This window comes from Pinus tabuliformis, chromosome Q (assembly GCF_031772625.1).
Source record: "Pinus tabuliformis cultivar Carrire ecotype Pingquan chromosome Q, CPIR1, whole genome shotgun sequence".
In the NCBI taxonomy this organism is placed as follows: domain Eukaryota; kingdom Viridiplantae; phylum Streptophyta; class Pinopsida; order Pinales; family Pinaceae; genus Pinus; species Pinus tabuliformis.
In genome coordinates, this window is record NC_142296.1 from 344,526,339 (window position 1) to 344,547,022 (window position 20,684).

General features: G+C 38.4%; 1 pseudogene across 1 annotated transcript in view; it reads left to right on the forward strand.

The window, feature by feature from the left end:
- LOC149219599 (ABC transporter G family member 3-like) overlaps positions 1–20,684 on the forward strand; it is a 237,763-nt pseudogene that overhangs the window by 13,818 nt on the left and 203,261 nt on the right. The window contains exons 3-4 of the transcript XR_016249245.1: positions 8,496–8,788; positions 9,054–9,225. The product of XR_016249245.1 is annotated as an ABC transporter G family member 3-like (transcript). The remainder of the gene's footprint in view (positions 1–8,495; positions 8,789–9,053; positions 9,226–20,684) is intronic.

Below are 20,684 nucleotides of genomic sequence, written 5' to 3' on the forward strand. Positions count from 1 at the left end.
ACCTACTACAAACACAAGTAGGCTCACACATGTGAAATGCTACATTCTAAGGGTACACATATTAAGCTCCAAGGTGATGTTGTACACAAGTAAGGCTCTAATGCAAGGGTGCTCCATGAGATGTGTCCAATGCTCCTCCTACATGTCTCCAATGACTCAAGCATCCCTAAGTCAACTCCATGCCTCTATGCAAGCATCCAAGCCATTGCATCTTGTCCAGGGCTCAATGCCCTCTTTCGAAACGCCAAATGCTCCTCCTCCAATTCAAGGCATCCTCTCAAGCAAGCAACTAGTCTCTACGTAGCTATCATGAAGAATGTTCCGAAGTTGTTTGAAGATCTCCAATGCTTCAGGCAAGAATGTCATGCAAACATCCAATGTAGGTCAAGCAACCACTGAGTAAGCCACCTCCATTGTCTAAGTCCATCATGGACCATCCAAGTGTTAATCATACATTATGTACCCTAAATCTCATGAAGCACCTCAGAACATGGTGTAAACAATTTTGGAGTATAATTTCTAATAAAAAAGGATGTATATGAGCCAAAGGATCTTGAGCAATGTTGCAGGAACTGTCCTCCTCTGTTCAGGAGGCGAATTCGCGTCCTGAACAGATCCACAGGGGAACCTCGACTAGAATTGCGGTTCCGCCATGGTTTTGGAAACCACTGGTACGATTCTGCAAGCTTTTTCTTATAGGAATTTTCGGACTACTATGTGAGGAACCATGCTTCTTAGACACTCCTAAGGTGCTCCCTTGATGCTCCCTAGACGCTGTTATCACCCCAAGAAACTCTCCTAGGTTGTATATCAGAGATGCTCGTGAACATTACAAACTCAACAAAAATGTTGGAAAATGGTGGATGAATGAAAAACATGCTGCATATTCAAGCCAGATAATCACTTCTACTATGCTTAGCCCCAGACATGGGTGAACACCCCCAGACTACAAGGCTTTAGACCACCAATTACTCACAGTTTTAAGGAAAATGTGATGATGGAGAATACTGATCACACTAGCAGATGCACAGGACCCTGTGATGGCCAGCTGCAACCAGTTAAAATGTCTGTAAATCTGTTTCCTAATGCACAGACAGGATAACAACTCTCTTGTTGAATTAAATGATTTCTCTAAGAAAAGGTTGATGGGTTTTCCCAGTATAAATTTTCTCTTTTTGTTTGGCTATCTCTTCATGATCCTAATGGTTTTATGGTTTATATTGTTGAGATTTTCTATGTGTAATTGCTTAATGATAAATGTGACATAAGTCAAATTAATGAAGTAATCATTGGAAGTAATTATCAGTCTAGAAAATTTTGAAAAGTCAACATGGTTTTAGAACTGAGTTTGAAGGAGAACCCTTGAAGATCTTGAAGAAGCCATGTAAGATTATCCTAATGAATAAAAGCCCTAGTTCATCTGCTTATGAAAAGATGAAGATTATAGAAAGAGGGATCGAAGCCCTAAGTTCTGAGTCAAAATCCATATAAAGCACTGAAGTGTCTCAAATAGTTTGAAATACCTCAGATCGAAAATCATTAGTGTGGATTGCCTAAGGCCGAAAGGCCTCAAGGATGGTTGCAGGGGGACCAAAAATGACCTCAGAAGGTGACCAAAGAAAATACGAAGTGCTTCAGTAAATGGAAAAGTGAGCGAAGTAGTCATCCATTGAAGTTTGTTTGTAAAAGGTCACAAAAAGAGGGATTCGACTAATTTCTTGTTTGATGGAGCAAGTTCTCTTGGAAGACCTCTGTGGAAGACATCTTATATTGATGAAGATGCTGAGAACCTTTGTTCATGAAGACCAACCGAGATATGGCCTTAGGTTGTAAGTAGGTCAAAAGTTGGACTTCTAAAGCTACTTGATCTGCGTAAAGGAGCCCAACAAAATACTTATAGTCATGTCAACTTGACTTCATGAAGGGTCTATTTGAGCATCCACGAAGGATTGTTCAAAGGAAGCCTCAAAGGCTGAAAGAAGTTACTGATGATTGTTTTTGGATAGCTTGACTCCCTAATTCTCAGATTGAGATTCATTGTTTACGCAAATCAGTGTGCAAAATTCTCTGCCCATGGAGTGACACTTCAAAGGTAAATATTAGTTTCCATCTTTGATCATTACCAATATTGTATGGCTCAAAGTTTGAAAGTCCAAAAGACTCAGTAGCTTGAGGTTTCCATAGCATCCAAACAGTTACTTTAGCACACTGTCATTATATTTGATTACAATGTCGAGCCTCGAATGCTGAAGTCAAATCTTTGTACAACAAGGCAGTCAAAAATGACACATGGGATCACTGTCATCATTCGTTGGAATACCATTACAAGCCTTATAAAGTCTATATTGAATCATTTTATAATTGTTTGATTGACTGATAACATTTCCTTGATTAACAACGCCATGAAATGGCATGGGACTCCATGGCTTGAATTGTCCCATCTATATTACAACAAAATTTGCAATGACAAAAAGTTGATGATCTTTGGGTTTGTAAAACCTTGAAGACCTATGTCTTGAGTGAAGGTTTTGAAAAATGTTGAAAACCAATGACAACCACTGTTCGGTAACATGTAAACTGTCTTGAAGTAATGACATCATCACAATGTTTGAATTTGGACTATGGTTCAAAGTTAGAGAAGGCTTATCAACAAAATAGGGTCTACTAAGGGAAATATACCAAGTATGAGAATGTTTGGCATTTTGAAGTATGATGTGCTGATTGAAGTTTATGTTCAAACCTGTGTAAGGACATTTCCTTTGGAGATACTGCATTTTATTACAAGATATGCCTGAAGTTATAGAAATCGAAGTCTCTAGCATACCTTGTACTACTATGGAAGTATCTTGTACGACTGTGTAAAGGTTCTTGTCAAGAATGCAAAGGATGATTTGCATTGTACTACTGTTATTTGAATGAGATACGTAAGTAGGCCATTGCTTGATTATAGCTATTGCTAGAACAATATATGGCAAAGTTTTCCTTCAAATGGTTCAGACATGATCAATTCGATTGTATTCAAGAAAGTTGCTCCAGAAATAGAGGGAGGTGAGAAGAGAAGTCATAACACTCGTGCTATGAGCCCTTCTTGAAAATTTTGAGAGTCCTAGGGCTTGTAAACCATAGGTAAATTGTAGTATACTTAGCGGGGATAATATGGGGTACAAAGGGAGGTACCCAAGGGAATAATGTAATAATGGGATGGGCCATAGTAATAAATAAGGTGGTTAACCCGTATCATGTAAGGGTCCACAAGTAGTTAGCAATAATGTAATAAGCCCATGGTATTAGATAGATGGTATTGAGGGAACCATGGTAATGCCCCATGGTATTGTATGTATGAGGCCTATATAGAGGCTAGAGACTCCCCATTGAGAGATGTCAAGGAATATTGTATGAACAGGCATATGGCTTGTGGAGTGCTCTCCTTCCTTAAGGAGTGAATATATGGTGTTGCCCTACCCTAAGGGCTGAATCAATAAAAAAGAATTTCTATCTATATTCAGATCTTGTTATTTTTGGTGATTATTTGCAGTTATTGGGTATATTGGTATTATTTTCATATATTTTCAGATCAGATCTATAACAAGTGGTATCAGAGCTATAACAAGTGGTATTAGATCTATAACATAAATCTTGAAGGATATGACTAAGAAAGCCCTAGGGTTTGTGGACAAAACCCTAGAGCTAGACACAAAGTATTGAAAGGCGATGATTTCTCTAAATGAAAAAACCCTAGTTCATACAAGGCAGGCAAGGCAAGCGACATGGTTGATGATGAGGACAAAGATGATGAGTTTGTAGATGGATTTCTATGCTTTCTGCAAAGAAGACAAGTATCCAGAGGGAGATGAAAAATTCCCTTTAATTCTCAAAGATAAGTATTTCATATATTTTATATCTTTTGCTTGGTTATAATCGTTCTTCCATGGGCCTCCTAGTCAGGTTTGCAGGTACATCATGAAGGTTGCCAAGGCTCTAAAAATAGGTGGAAGTATTGGAAGAACAAAGCAAAAAATTATGGCAAAAGGCTTCTCCCAGGATCAGTGATTTGTTTTTCAGAGGGAGAAATCGTACTGACATCGTGCTTGATGACTAGAAGAGCTCCTAGTTTAGAGGAGCAAGCAGGCTAACAAGTTTGAAGGATGTCCTTATACTGAGATTTGTGGAAAGTCAGTGATGACTTCAAGATGTATTTACAAGATCAAGCTGGCAGCATAGAAAAGTACAAAGTGAGTATTCTCCCAGGAAGTGGGAGGGACAATGAGAAGATATCCGCTCCAGTTGGAGTTTGCTTGGAAAGTTGAGAAGCAGGGTAGCTTCAGGATTGTTTGATCAGGTACAATCGTGATGATCAATGCACATGGTACTACTACATATGGGTCATGGTACAAAAGGGAGCAGTGACGTTCCAGTGTATTTCTATGGTTGAGCAGGCTGCTACCATTCTCACAAAGCCTCTGTCCCAAAATGAAATTTGTATACTTCATTGACAATCTTGGAGTGATTGAGAATGCTTCCCTTGGTTAGAGGGATTGTTGATGTTGTAGCATTGAGGGGCAAAGGTTCTCCCTTGGTCAAGGGTATTGACCTGGTCATGGGTAGTGACCGGGGGCCATGTAATGTGGCTAGGGAGATTGGCCCAGTGAGCATCAAGGCCCTCAGTGCTCCCTCGATCAGGGGTTATCTAACCATATTGCCAAGAGTTACTTGGCTAGTGGGTTGAGTGAGTGCCTCATAGCATCGAGCAAGTATTTTTACCATTCAATAACATGTGATGACATGTGGGAATGGTAAATGGGCCCGGGGTTCACCATGGATTAGGGGGTACCTGACATGACTCCAAGTGACAACTTGGTAGATTGGTGATCCAAGGACTAGTCTTGTGACAAGGGGTACCTGACTAGCCATAGGGTATTTGGCTTATGGGTGACTAGATCCCTTGCAAAGGATGTATGACTAGTGGGTAACTAGATCCTTTGCATGATGCTGATGCGGGATGCTTTCCACATGTAGTGGATGGATTCATCAACATAGTTGAGCTCTTTTAACCTTATTCTTGGGATAGAGAAATTTTTATTCAACAAGAGAACATCTGGGAAAGTCATTATGAATACCTCCCTAGCTAAGAGGGAGTGTTGAATTTTTATAGCTACGGTTGGTATTCTTCTTATACAAATCGGCCCTAAAAAGAAAAATCAATAGGAAGAATATATGAAATTCAAAATCAAGTTTTTTTTTCCCTACAAAAGACAAGTCTGCTCCTCCACAAGTTCAATTCGGCTCAGCCCAACAGTCATACCACTTGGGGCACCTTCCATCACTATAAAAAGGCCATTTGACCTCCTCCTTTGGGCATAATTCAGATCACAACAAGGACAAATCTGAGGCAGAAAGAGGACGAATTTTTGGCAGAATAAGAGGACCAAAATTCTGGGCAGCAGACCAAAGTTTTGGGCAGAAGGCCGAAATTTCAAGAGGACGGATTTATCTCTGTTTGACTAGGTTTGACTTGGGTTTGGTTACTAGTCAGTTTGACTTTATTTTTGATTGGAAAGATCAGATTATATCTCTCATTGAATTTAATGATTTCTTTAAGAAAAAGGTTGCTGGGTTTTTCTCTGGTTTGGGTCTTCCCAGGATAATTTTTGTCTCTTTTTGTTTGGCTATCTCTTCATGATCCTACTGGCTTTATTGTTTATATTGTTGAGATTTTCTATGTGTAATTGCTTAATGATGAATGTGACACAAGACAAATTAATGAAGTAATCATTGGAAGTAATTATCAGTCTAGAAAATCTTCAAAACTCAACAAAAGGGATAAAGATGTGACATGAAAAGGTTATCGCATGTGAACAAGGATATTTTGAGGTTTGGGTGAATTGGCCTTTTATGCATTGCCTCAACGTAAGTGCCAAAGGGGGAAGCACTAACTTAAGTTGTGTACCTCATGGACATAAAGTTATGTTCCTTAGTGAATATTTAGGAATAGAACTTAGGGAAATTTAGCTTCAATGCAGAATTATAACATTTAAACAGTAATAGACCCGTATTTTGACACTTACTAAGGTTTTAGGATTTTAAATCTTAATTAAAATATCCCAAACTAGTTAGGTGTGCTCAAATTGGAAAAAGTGAAAATGTAAGAATTGAGGGGTTATTATAAGGTAAGACTTGGGGAATTTAAGCAAAATATGCCATGTGCCTCCTTGTGATGGAATGAAGTGGAATGCAAATGTTAATGTGGATTTTGACTAGGGAAAAGGTAGAGACGTGATGTGATATGCAAAATTCAAATTACCTAGGCGAAGTGATGAAATGCAAGGGTGAAATTGGTTTCCCCTTAGGCAAAAATGTGATAATAAGTTGTGACAAACATTTTCTCTAGGTAAGATGATATGTGATGAATTATGGATAGACAAACTAGGCAAGTACATCGCCATGCTAGATGATAACCAACCATGCAACATAAAGTGGAAGTGACTAAACATGGCCATGTAGTCTTCATGATGCACCACTGAAGTAACCTCCTCCAACATCCCAACATTTGGAAGGCTAGGATCATGATACTACGCTGTAAAAAGTCTGACTTGTTAGTGTCGGTATATTCATCCAGCCATTGGTGATCAAATTTCTCTTTTTGCATGCATATTAGGTGTCTCATCCGATCAGCTGCATTCCATTAGGTCATGGATCAACTGATAGTAGTGGTTCTTTGTCAATTTCCCTCATGCCTATCATCTGCTGGCCTATTTTCATATGTACAAGTCATTTGCTGTCATTTTTATTTCATTCCATTTGCAAAAGTCATTCTAGGCTTTTTAGGTCTCATTAGGTCTAGGGTTTGCCACCATGGTCTTCAAAAACTCAATAAGAGGTCAGCAGACATATGAGGATGTCCAATAAGTTCATAAAATCACAAATTTCACTGATGATTTGCTTCATAAAGGGTATTTACTTCAAAACTTAGTTTTGAGGTGAAAACAGAGTTTTTCTATTTCATGTACAAATTTTATGTAATTTTAATATTTTCATATGTAATAAAGCTTCAGCTACAGCCCTTGGTCATCTTGCCAACTCCAGCACTCCAGCCACTGCAAGAAACAACAAAAAACATCAAAGCATCAGTTCATCAAATGATAAAAAAAGAGCCAAACTGCAAAAAATATTGACAGTTGATTGGAGCCAGTGGAAGATTGAATGACAAAATTGAATAAAAAATATTGCATATACACTCTTTGTGCATTTTGTTAGACACTGGCTTTTTGGATCCTGTGCACACAACACCGTCTTCACTAGCTGCAATATTTATTTTTGTAAAGCGCCACACACATTCGGCTATGATTCCATGTTGTTCCATGGTTTCACACACTCACAGTAGCACCATTTGTTCCCATATTTTGTGTACATACATGCAATATAGCATTGCCAAAGTCAGGTCAGGCCAGTGACAGGTTTGTCTAGCATAATATTTCACTATAGAAGAAAGAATCGTAGTAGGTAGTCTCTACAATGTCAAATGTATGCTTTTCCTTTCAAAATTTTATGGGCTTAATTTGTATTTCAAATTTTAAAAAATATACTATCATCGATTTTAAGATACTATTCCATGTTTCTTTGCAATTTCACGCTTAAAAGTTGCCATACATTTAAACATACTTTGTGACTGTGGTCATGATCTCATTTGACTGCTGTTGTCTATTTAGCCTATTATTTGTTATATAGAACCTTTCTGCATGTGGACACTTGAAATAAAACATCTAATAGACTATGTGGAAACTAAAACATTAGCATGTTTGTTACAAATAGATTGTGCAGTAAGATAGTAAACACCAGATATTATAGCCAAATATTCCAAAGATTACTTACTTAAATCACAGTGTACAAATCTACAGTAGTATTGACTATAACTGAAAAAATAATTCTTCAACAGACATATGATGCTCTGCCTACTCTTTACTGGAATCGATTTAATGTGTATGATTGCTTGAACTGTCTTATGCAAGTTTGTTAAATTAAAGAAACGTACTTACAAAATAATTCCACATTTTTCAGTTATACTATATAATTGAATTTCACTTGTTCACGTTTCCTATAAATTTTAAGTCTATGCAGGTCATCCGTGAGACAAGCTAACAACCTTCATATCCTGGTGGCTGCATGCTGAAAAGGAGATTTTACTTGTCACTCATTTAGCTATGCATGATCTTATTAGGGATTCCTTTAGTATCTTGTGATATTAGTTGTCGATAAAAGGAAAAGGGTAATGGAGGCTGCTCACTGGGATTCTCTTTTCTGAAGAGTGCAAATAGTCATGATTTTCTAACAGAAAAATTTGTCAGATACTGTGATATTGAGGATATTTTACATTCTTTGGATGTGTACACCTTTCAATTCCTGTATTGTTGGATTCTTTGGCATGTTTAAGATGGAAAATAATCCAATTCATTGCTTCTAACTTTTTTCATATTGATGATATTTTCATTCATCCATAGGCATATATTGGGAGAGGAGATGAATTGATTGAGACTCTTACAGTACGTGAAATGCTGTACTATTCATCGCTTTTACAACTTCCAGGCTTCATCTCACGCAAGAAAAAAGTTGCTTTGGTGGACAATGCCATCTTGACTATGTCCTTGGAAGACTATGCAGATAGACGTATAGGAGGTAACTGCTACAGGAAGGGCTTAGCAAGTGGGGAAAGAAGACGTGTTAGCATTTGCAGGGAGCTGATTGGAAATCCACAATTTGTTTTTATTGATGAACCACTTTATCACCTTGACTGGTTAGTCGAGTAAACTGCTCAGAAAAAAAGAAAAATTATATTGCTATTTACATATGCATGGAGTTCATGTATTGTTGGAATGCACTGTTCCCTTGCATTGTTGGCATTCAATATGCTGATTTCTTGTATGGAAGGACTGCAACTAGTTGATACTTGAAGTGATGATCTTTTAAACTGTGATTACAGAATATGTATGTGTTCTTTGGTTTTATGTTTTACAAATGGAACTTTATGCCTCTGAGAATATTATTCCTTCTGGATGCAGTGTATCTGCACTTTTGATGATGGTGACACTGAAGAGACTCGCAAGCACAGGGTGTACAGTCATATTTACTATGTATCAGAGCAGCACTGAAGTATTTGGCCTCTTTGAAAGGATCTGCTTGCTAGCAAACGGGAAAATGCTATTCTTTGGGGATACTTTAGCCTGCTTGAAAGTATGTATTCATCATGTGTGCGGTGCTTTTGACACAACTTCATTAGAAATCTCTTATATGGAATTCTTTACTCTTAAACAACATGGATTTTTTTTTTCTTTTATAAAACCAAAACAGATAGAATTTATATTAAAGGGAAGCTGTGGTTGCACCGTATAGTGAATTTACTAAAATCCAAAAGAAGAGAGTCTTGTTCTGCAACTTAAAAAAGCTCAAAGCATGCAAGGGAGCTGTCTAAAACCCTCCTTGCTTTTACAGACTTCCTCATGAGACTATCATTCCTTGTCTTGTAAATTTGAACAAACTGTTTTAGCATATACTTAGAATTGCAAACATAAAACCTGGAATAGATAATTGAAAATATGTCCATTGCAGATGTTCTACTTGTTCTCTGTTTTGTTCTCTTCATCAGTTTGTTCAACTTCATGCCCCCTGAGCCTGTTGTACTGTATCTTCCTCCATTGCTGCATGCTTGGGAAGACCTACAAAGGTATTGGGACTCGTAACAAATTCTGGAATTATCTTTGAAAACATGTTGTGGTCGGAAATCAGCCTTTCAATTTGGGTATTCCAAGTACCTACCTTCATCTCCAAATCTGCAGTTTTTGCCTTTAATTCCTCTGGCTCTAACTGAATATGTATGCTGTTGTTGACATGCGAGACTGCTGCCTGGAGTTTCTCTGTCTGACAGAGTAGGATCCTTTATGATTCAGTTAAATTCTGCAATGTCACAAGGATTACAGCCACAGTGGTGTTGATGTCCATCCATACTGAAAGCTAGAGTTTTCTTAACGGGGCAATGTAAACACCAGTCCGGAGAGTGAACTATATCCTAAGGATCCAAATACAGAGCTGTGGAGAGGTTCATTTTGCTCAGCCCTTGATTGATTATTCTCATCTGTTTCACTGCTGTGAAATAGGAGAAATGCACCCACTTCTGGCGAAGGGATTGTGCCATCCAAGGTTTGTTCAAGCCTCCACTTGCAGGACGAATCCATGCTCTGACTAGAGCCTCTACAGGTATCCACGCTGTAGCAAGAAAATTGCAAAACAAAGTGGCTATTAGGGGAAAGTGGGGTGGCAGTAAGGTTTTAATCTCATTTGCAAGCGAATTGAGATCAAGTGCCACTTACCAAATATTTTTCAGTGGCTGTTGTGCCCATATCTCTTGTTGGATCTAATCATTGAAGATATTCAAGAGTTATTCCCCGCCGCACTGCCTCATGCACAATTGACCCTTGATTTAAGAGCCCGCCTTTGTTTTCTAGTAAATATGCTTGCGAATTCCGATGAAAAAGAATTTGAAAGTACTCTATTAAATAAAAATTCCTGGGAATCCTTTGAACTTGGTCAATCATTCTGACTAGACCTGGGGATTTAGCAGAAGTCAGACTTCTCATTTGCCAAATGATAACCAGAGAGTGCTTCTTGACTTGTCTTGCTCGTCTGGTTGTTAAATGTCTCCCCTAAAGCCTAGGTGTGGGTCAATTCTTTATGTCCTTTGTAGTTGTAAATAACCCCTCCCCACATCTATCAACCCAGGTTTTCTTTTGGATGCACCGTCAAAAAAGAGAATGTATTGTTTTTGAAGAACTTGCCATTTGAAATATTCATCTTTTTCCATCGTTAGTGTTAATGATAGGTCTTGTTACCCACCATTTTGTGGATCATATCCCTAGGATAATTTTTTTTTTCCAAGATGGTCCTCCGCTGGCAGCCAGCAGCCCTTTGCAGCCACCAACTAGCTCATTGTGCCATTTCTCTGCCACGTGAGCCAACCATGTGGTCCCTCACCCATCTGCCATGATCGTATGTTTGAAGGTGGGCCTCCCGAACCTAAAGGTATGCCTTGTCATTTGGTAATTGACTACTGTAGTTTGCTTATCATGGACACTTTTGGGCATGGATTAGTGGGGGGATTCAGCAGAAAGAATGCGCTAGGTCTGTGCTCTTGTCCCCTAGACCTCTTTTGGATGTTAGCCTTGGACCCTAGTCTGGGATCTCTTTTATTGACCCTTGGGCTTTAGGGATGGTATTACATGTGAAACCCTGATTTACATTGCGTGGTCTTGCTCCCACATCCATATATATTACTCCCCTTCCACTCATTATGACCTCTTTTCATCATTTCTCCCTTCTGGGTCCACATTCCTCCATTGGGTCCACATAAGGTTAGCTTTCTCCTTCCCCTTGCCGACACCTTGGGTCGGGCTAGGAATAATGACCCAGAGGTTGATGCAGCTGAAAATAAAAGTAAAAGCATAATTGGCCACATTCAACAGGGAAATGGACCGCAAAATGCAAAATATGGCCGGGACAAACACATTTAACACGTGGGAAAAAGCCAATACATGAGCTCTACCCCATCATTATGGGCATCACCTTGGCTCCTATAGGCCCTAGATGAGCCTCCTTTATCATTTAGGAACCCATGATTGTCCCAACCCCTGGTGAGAAATGAACCGCCCTACCTTAAAGCAAGTATCCATTGCTATATCTCACACATCATGCTCTTACCCCTTGAGCTCTGAGCCGTCAATTAAAGAAATATCATAAAAGGCAAAAGGCATATAAAGAAGGGTGGAAAAATCAAGGTCTGGGCACCTCCTGTACCACGATTGCTCCCTCCTATACATTATATGCCCAAGTGTGGGCTTCCCTTGTATTAGCTACCCTTGTACCCCATCATGTGACCCAGGGCTGCCCCTTTCATTCCCTACTCCATTCATCTCTCCATCACATGGCACCACCCTTTTAAAGGATGTACCTTGGACATGCTATTCTCTTTAGAAGTAGAAACCACTAATAGGATACTTGCTTAATCCCACTTGGAGTTTGGAGACATTAGTACATGCCAAAGCCCATTATGGAAGGGCATGCCATTATGAAGTCTCCACCTGTTGTCCATGGTTTGTAAGCTCTTTTACTCGATTTCCTTGATGACTTGTTGTACTGGAAGGCTAGGGGATGCATTGGATCTTATGCAGTTGGTCTCCATTTTAGGTTTGGTCTCCCCATACATGGTCCTAACCCTCCAAAGGGCTACATTGGCACATGTAGGTTGTGCGTTGAGAGCCATGGGCCTCTACAGCAGAAGACAACAATCCATGGATCCCCAAAGATGTTGAGAGATTTTTCGAGATTCACCTATTGGACGAGGAACATGCACCCGATCCACCTTTGCCCAGTGTTGTCACACAAAGTGTCTAGGTATCGTGACAACGCTTAGAGTAAGGGCTGTCACTCTAATCCTTACTCACTCCGTTTAGACTCTCCTAGACATGTCAAGGGGGGTAGTCCCTAAGGTGAATGGATGAAGATAGTCTGTGGAACACAGGCTCTAGGAGATTTAAAGATGGACAACTTGATGAGTGTAAACGAGTCTTAGTCAACTGAGATGGATAGATTAAAATAAGATACAACCACAAGATAAAAATAATTTTAGACCAATGCCTTTATATTCAATTAACCATAGACTAAACAGAAACAAGATATCTCGAGCAGTTTATAAATGTGGCAAAGCGATGCTCATGAACGATTAAATGCAAATGCCCAAAATTTTATGATGCAAGAGTTTCTAGCAATTAAATCCCGTGAAGAATTATGAAATTTAAATGCTAAGAAATGATTCTAAATTTAAAATGATTTTCATTAATAACCCAAATCTAAAAATAATTTATCATTTTCCAATAGTCAATGATTTTAAAACATTAATCGCACCACGAAAGGACACCAAGGAACTTTAGATTAACAATTTAATTATTCCTTAGGCAATTAATTTAATGTGGTAAATGAAGAAATCAAATTTTTAATGTGACTAAAAATCAAATCAAAAGACCTTAGTCAAATTTAAATTTTTATGGGCTGTAGGCCACATAAAAAAAATATATATATATATATTTTTAAATATGAAAGCTCTGCTTTTGATTTATTTCATTAGCAATTTTAAAGTCACAAAAATGATTTTTTTAAATTTTATTTTATTTATTTATTTATTTTTAAAACAAAATCACAATAATGAAAAATAAAAACATAAAAAGAAAGGTCATAAAATAAATAAATTTTAACTAACGCAAATAATACAAATCAAATTTAAAATAAAAAAATGAATAAAAAGAATCAAATCAAAATGAAATCAAAAGGAAAAATAAAATAAATCTAATGCAACCTAAACCTAACCTAATGCATATGAATGAAATAATAAAAAGAAGAAATCAAAATGCTTGGGTTTGTTGTGCAGGTAGAGCTCGACGACAGCAGAATGGAGAGAAGCTCAAGGGTAAGCTAGTGAGGGGATGGACGAGGAGCTGTAGATCGACAAAATGAAACGAGGAATGCAACGTTGGATGGAGGAGGGAAGGGTTGCGGGAAATAGCAGCGAGGGTTTGGGATGAAGATTGCGGGTGAAATTGGATGGATACACGCATGTTTGATGGGAGTAATGCAACGCAAGGAGAAAGGGTTTAGATTGAGTGAGGAGGAACTGCGGGTTTGCAGGTGATGAAGAAGACACAGACAGGCAGCGTGAGGAGCAGCGATTTGCAGGAGCGAGGGTTCGAAAAAATGAAGGAAAAGAGGTTGCGGGTCAGAGGGAAGGAGTTAATGGAGAAAACGAGCTCAATTACAGCTGGAATGGAGCTCGAGAGGGGTTGATGGTAGCATTGATTAAAAACGCAGGCAGCAGCAGAGGGAAGAAAAGGAACAACGTTTGGAGAATGCAGGCTTGGGTTTTGAAGGAGTTGCGATTTTGATGGGGTTTTGAGGATGAGGAACAACAGATTTGAAAATTACAGCAAACAATGGGAAAACCTCAGGCAACAGATGAAGGTTCGCGTAATGGAGGGATAAGGGTTTAATTTTTTTTGAAATTTTACAGTGAACCCAAAAACCCAGGCAACAAATCGAAGAAACCAATCAGCAAAGAAATGGTAGCCCAGAAACTCTTTAAAACATTTCCATAAATTTTGATTAAAATGTTGAATCCTTTGCTTCAAATTTATCCCTGAAACCCTTATAAAAATTTCCAGATTTAAAAAATTTCAAACCCTTGGACTGCAAAAAATTTGAATAATATCCCTGGAAAATTATGTTGATAAACCCCAGAGATCCAGATCTTACCCTCCAGGGCCTAGATTTGGACTCCACACAAATTTCTTCCTCAGATCTGTGCTGCACGACAACAAAAAAACACCCAAACGATATATACAATGATAAAAATTAAAACCTAGAAAAACCACTTTAGAAAATAATTAGAAAATTTACAAGCTGCAGGCTCTAATCAGCCAAATCTGTCATTAAGTCGCACAAAAAATTAAATTTTTAAATTTTTAAAGGAGGTGCTAATTCGAAACCCTTCTTGCATCACCAACAAAAAAAATCTTATGATAATCCCAGAGTTAATTTAGCTGGGATTTTCAAAAAACACAGATCAGGAGTTGGTTGGTCCAACTAAAAACTTCCCATAACGTTCAAGGATCTAAAATCAAGATTTCCCTGCAAAACTCGATCCAACCATTAAAAATAGAGCGAGAAAATAATAATAAAACTCAGACAAATAGAGATACCTGCTATTACGTTCGAAATTTAGATTATTATTCAAACCCCAGTGACTGAGCAAAATACCTATACTCAAATCACTCTTCATAAGCTATCACCAATGGCTTTAGAAAAAAATATGCATGATAACAACACCTCCTACAGTATTCCCATGAAGAGTAACACCAATAGAACTTCCAAAGTCTTTCTTTATTGTCCAGAAAAAGATTACACGAGCTTCTTGCTAAGCACACGACTCAAAGGTCGGATGCATCGACTGCCAAATGACCTCCTATTTAAAGATAAATCCTCCAACGGCTAGTTCGAGTGATCCTCTTCAAAGAAATTTTGACCGTTGATGAAAATTAATTTTTTTTTTTTTTAATTTCATCTGTCGAAATATTTAAATATTTGGGGAAATTCAAAATTTTTAATTAAATTCATTTTAATCAACTCAAAAATAAAAATTTTGAGTTAATTTCCCAAAAAAATTGACTTTGACTTAACCCACAAGGATCAAAGGTTTAAAATTTAGCAAAATAATTAATTTACCTTAGTCTTGGGACCTTTTAAAATTTAATTTTTAAGGGTTGACGAATTTTGCCTTTGGAGAATTTAAATTTACTTAGGACCTAGAATTAATTAAATTTCTGGCTTAGGATTTTAATTAATTTTTTGGCCAGAAAATTTAATTAATTAACCTGAGGGGATAAATTATTTTTCCAATTCTCAATACACTTTACATCATGATTTTCATATTTTTTACATCACAAGGGGGAAAACCCATTTGTAATAGACCCTTGCGGACCACCCTTTTTTGCGACACAGATATAATCCAACAGACCAAGCAATTTGTAATAAAATAACCTAACCAAATAGTTAGGATTATTCCCAAATTACTTTTACATAGACTCGATTTAGAACACTAGGACTCGCTTAAGATCCTAGCAACAAAATCCATTCCAGCTTTGGGGTAAGATTGGAGGAAAACTCTGCCGACCATCCGAGAATGGATTGGTGAGACAAAAAACCTCCTAGAATGGAGATCGTCACTAGAAAAATAGGTTTATCTAAGTCGTTACATATATGACACGGATCTGCTGAGATTATTTACATTATACACATGCTTAAAGGGTTTACATAACATCTTGGAAGTCAGGCTGATGATGATAGCTGAACGACATGGACACATCGATCAAGTGCTATCCCTTTTGCGAAAAAGGGGGTGTACTGCTATGGGTTGTTGACACGTAATGGTCAACACCCAGACAACCCCACTATTGTACCATGTACTTGGTAGATGACCCAAGACTTGTATGCTAGCATGGCATCACTTACACTATCATCTAAGCCCTTACAAATGGTCTACAAACATCTTCGACTTACTTGGAGACTCATGAGGTCACTTGTGTGCCGTCACACCCATTAGGAACACCACGGGTTTATTATGTGGAGAACAAGGGGCCAACCCATTGTCCATCACTTTTGGAAGTCCTATTCATCATTATGGCACTTATGGACTTCATCAGGCTTCTTAGAGAGCCCAACGATATGTATTATTGATTATTGACCTCTTGAGAGGCTTGTTATTTTGTTTATGAGCTAGTTTGGTTGGCTTGTCACCAAAAGTTAGTTATTTTCACATTATTTTTATTTTAGGGGCTAATGTAGGCTTAAATAGCTAAATCGAATTCATTAGGAGTGTATAAATACAAATGATGAGAGTTTATTTCTCATCATCACTTGGTTTGGACTTGTATCTCTCTTGAGATTTGTTGATTTGGGGTAGCATCAGATGTGCTCTAGCCACGAAATTTGGTGGAGAGGTTGGGGCACATGAGATCTCCAATACCAGAAAGAGTTTGGGCAGATTATAAACAGATCATGAGATATTAAAATAATTAATATTTTTAATGGAGTCCCTAAGTCTAAACTTAGGGAAAATAAAATATTAATATGTATTAATATGAATCTGTGTTAGAGTGGTCCAAAAGACATGGATCAAGCTAGATCTAATCTTGGCCGTTGATTAGGGACTTAATCTCAGCCGTTGAGATGTCAACAGGAAAAGTATAAGAGGAGGTTTGAGGGTCACTTGGAGAGCACACTAGATGATCAGTCATTCTATTCTCTAGAGCGGGGTTTGCTAAGAGAGATAGAATCAGTGATCGGGAGAGCAACTGAGGGGCATTGAGTACAGAGAAGAACAGATAAGGCAAAGATTGTGCCGGGAGAGCAGCGCAACAGCGAAGGAGGGTGACGCAGAGCCAACAAAGGCTCACACAGGGCCATGTAGAGGCAGCCAAGTGCTGCGCAGAGCACTAAAGGGGCCAACGCAGTTGATGTAGAGGCTCCTAGAGTTGATGCAGCGCTTCTTGGGGTCGACGGAGGCCAAGAAAGGCTGACGCAGAGCCAACGTGAGACAGGGAGGGGTTGACGCAGTCCAGGTTGGGTAGACGCTGGGGTTGCAGGAGAAGTTTTGTGCTGAGGAGCTGCCGGAAGGGTTTTTCGGGGTTTCAGCCATGAGATTTCTCTCAAAATGTGAGTTATAGCTGCTAAGGAAATTCTCTGTTGGGTAGGCCAGTTTCGGCACTCAGATTGTACTCTGATATTGCTCAATAAGAAAACCCTCAGATAGCTGCACCGGTTTTCCCGCATTGGGTTTTTCCGGGGACATTGGTCCAAAAATAATGGTGTCATGTGGTGTGTTTGTTCTTGTTTCTTTTAGTTGTTGATTTGTAATATGTTGAGCATCCACTGGTGTTTATTTTTAGTATTTACTTTGTAAATAACTTGTTAAAGAAAAATAACAAGTAGGTAGGAATAAATTAGAAAAAAGTGCATGAAGGGTTTCTAAACTAAGTAAACTTATGGACTTTATCAGGCTTCTTAGAGAGCCCAACGATATGTATTATTGATTATTGATCTCTTGAGAGGCTTGTTATTTTGTTTATGAGCTAGTTTGGTGGGCTTGTCACCTAAAGTTAGTTATTTGCACATTATTTTTATTTTAGGGGCTAATGTAGGCTTAAATAGCTAAATCGAACTCATTAGGAGTGTATAAGTACAAATGATGAGAGTTTATTTCTCATCATCACTTGGTTTGGACTTGTAACTCTTTTGAGATTTTCGCTATTCCTTCTTGGTGGACGAAATTTTGGAGCATGGATGAATTTGAAGTATGGATTGTCTTTTCTTGTCTGGGAGCTTCATGATTGGCAAGTTTATTGGTGGTTGGATATATTCTCTTACATGTAAGTAAAAATTTAATGCCATTTATTCTTTTACTGTCACATGCATTGATGATGAGATTTTCGCTATCCTAGGGCTAGTTGCTGCATGTATTTACTGAGAAATTGTGGAATTATGTTTCTATATAGCGTATGTCTATGTATGGGTCATGTATATTGAACGAATTCTCCTAGGGATAATCCAATGCTTGAATTTATCTTGACAAGCCACCTTACCTTGCAAAACGAAGTAGAAAAGCTTTTAAGGTCACTCTCTTTTGCCCCAATGACAAGCAAAGTTGATCTTAGAGCCTCCTTGACCTAGAAACGAAGTCCATTTTCATATTTGTCTTGACTCCAATCTCCCCAAAGGATTAGGCACTGGTCTACCATAAGGTTATCACTTAAAGAATTATTTTTCTTCACCTCTCTTTCTTTACTCTAGGTCCAACCACATTAGGGTGCCTAGGGCATCATTTTCCCAACCAACCACCCAGAGAAAAACTTCGATCTCCTGGCCTCAACTGTGCTGGTGTCTCTCCTAGGCGTCCTCCAAATTTGAGGAAATTCCCAAGCCCTAGCCTCGTGATTGCTTTTTGCCCTAAGTTTCCCTAGGCTAGTTCCTCAGGGAGATAATTTTGCACTTGTTAGTGAAAATCACTTCTTTGATCCATTTCTCCTCCTTGTTTAGGTCAAATCTATCATTAGTTGCTAGACTCATTCCTCTTGACTTAACCTAGGTCCACTTGGTCTCGTGTGGTCCCATACCTTTGAAAAGTCAACTCTTAAAAAACCACTTGCGAAACAAAGTTCAACAAGGATTTTAGGGTTTTGGAAGTTCCTTTACAATTCACACTCCTTAAATCCTCATCCCCTTCTCCTAGAAAGCCTTGTACCTTGCTTAAGAAGCAATGAAGACCCATTCTTGAGCCTCCCCTAGGAAAGGATCTCTGAGATCACTTCACACCCATCTTAGTTGATCTATCCTTCATAAGTGGTTCTCTATACATCGGGTCTTCTCCCATTGGTGATAGTCTGTAAAGAGTAGGAAGCTTTAGCTGTGGTGACAGTGGGATTTAGCTTCATTGTTGCTCTTGACCTAGCAAGTGCCCCTCTAGGACCCCCTGTTAGTTTGAGCAATAACATTTTGGCGCCTTTGCTGGGGAGGAAGAAGGTCTAACTCCCTAGTGAATCATTGAGGAATTGATTCATTAACGACATCTATAAGCATTCCATTGGCGACTCCATTCATTGTCCAAACGCTTAGTTTACTTGAAGGTGACAACATTCCTCCTCTAACTAGGGTTGCTGCAAGAAGAGAAGAATGAACTCCATCCCCTGTTAAAACCACCCTTCTCCCTGAATTTGAGAAAGTCAATGATCCTTCCCCAAAGATGACATCTAGTTCTAACACTGACCCAAATCAAGACAAACCCAAGATGACCAAAAGTGAAAGACACTTGGTTAGTGTCTTTGCACCTTTGAAATTGAGTGATGATCTCAAACCATTACCTGAAAATTATAATTGATGGTTACCCAAGTTCAAAGGGGATGCTACTTAGATTGCCTGTGGCTTTGTTGAGGAATTATATTGGCAGATGTCCCCTAGGATGATCTTTGATGAAGATAGGCCCATGATGCTTTTTGCTCTATCGCTTGAAGGACAAGGAAGAGAATGGTACCTTAGCCTTCCCCATAGTTTTAAAAACTGGAACTGGTGACCAGACCAGTCCACCTAATGAACCGAGTTTCAAACTGGGACTGGTCAGGTCTAAATGAACAAGTTTTTTAAAAAATATATTAAATAATTAATTTTAATGAAAAAAACTATTTTTAAGATTTAAAACCATGACTCCAAGCCAATAGAGACAAAATATTCAAAGTTTTCTCATTTATATACCATGCAAAGGTGAATTTATCAAAATGGCACTGAGTGCAATACATATCATCGAAAACATACATAAGAAATGAGGCTCTAAATGGCTTATAAAGTCCAAAAACAATGCTACAAGCTATGAGGCCATTGGCCTACTACAAGACTACAAGTCTAGACTCTAGACTCTAGAGTCTACACATGATGAATCATCAAATTCATCACCACTACTAGACACATGATCATCATTAGCAACAAGAGCTACATAGACATCATTTGAGGATGCCTTAGCCTCATCTGCAACCTTAGTAGCACTTTCTCCAATAACCATAAAAGTGGACCTAATGGAAGCACGAGTTGGTCGAGCGACATGACGAGTGCCTTCCATTGGTTGTTTGCCTTTTCTTGATGCTACTACTGATCCTGGTTCTGATGGCACCACCAAATCTGCTTCATCTCCGCTAATGCCATGTCAAAATGAAAATCAAAATCAACATCAAACCAAAGTCAACATCAAACACAGGATATTTAGTCTCCTCCACCCATTCTGATCTTGGATCAATATCGTCCAACACAATGGGTTCTAGATCAAGTGTTTTGTTCATCATTTGGTTCCACCTTAGTCGAAGGTTGTATTGCATGAAGACTATGAAAATTCCTACACTCTGAAGGAACCCCTACTGCAGTAAATCTGAATCTACTTCACCTACTTGATTTTAAATTACATTCATCAAGTTATTCTTCTGAATACTGAAGCAAATTACTTCTGCAACCTACTGTAATTAAATATTTAATCTCATCAAACAGAAAACAGAGCACAG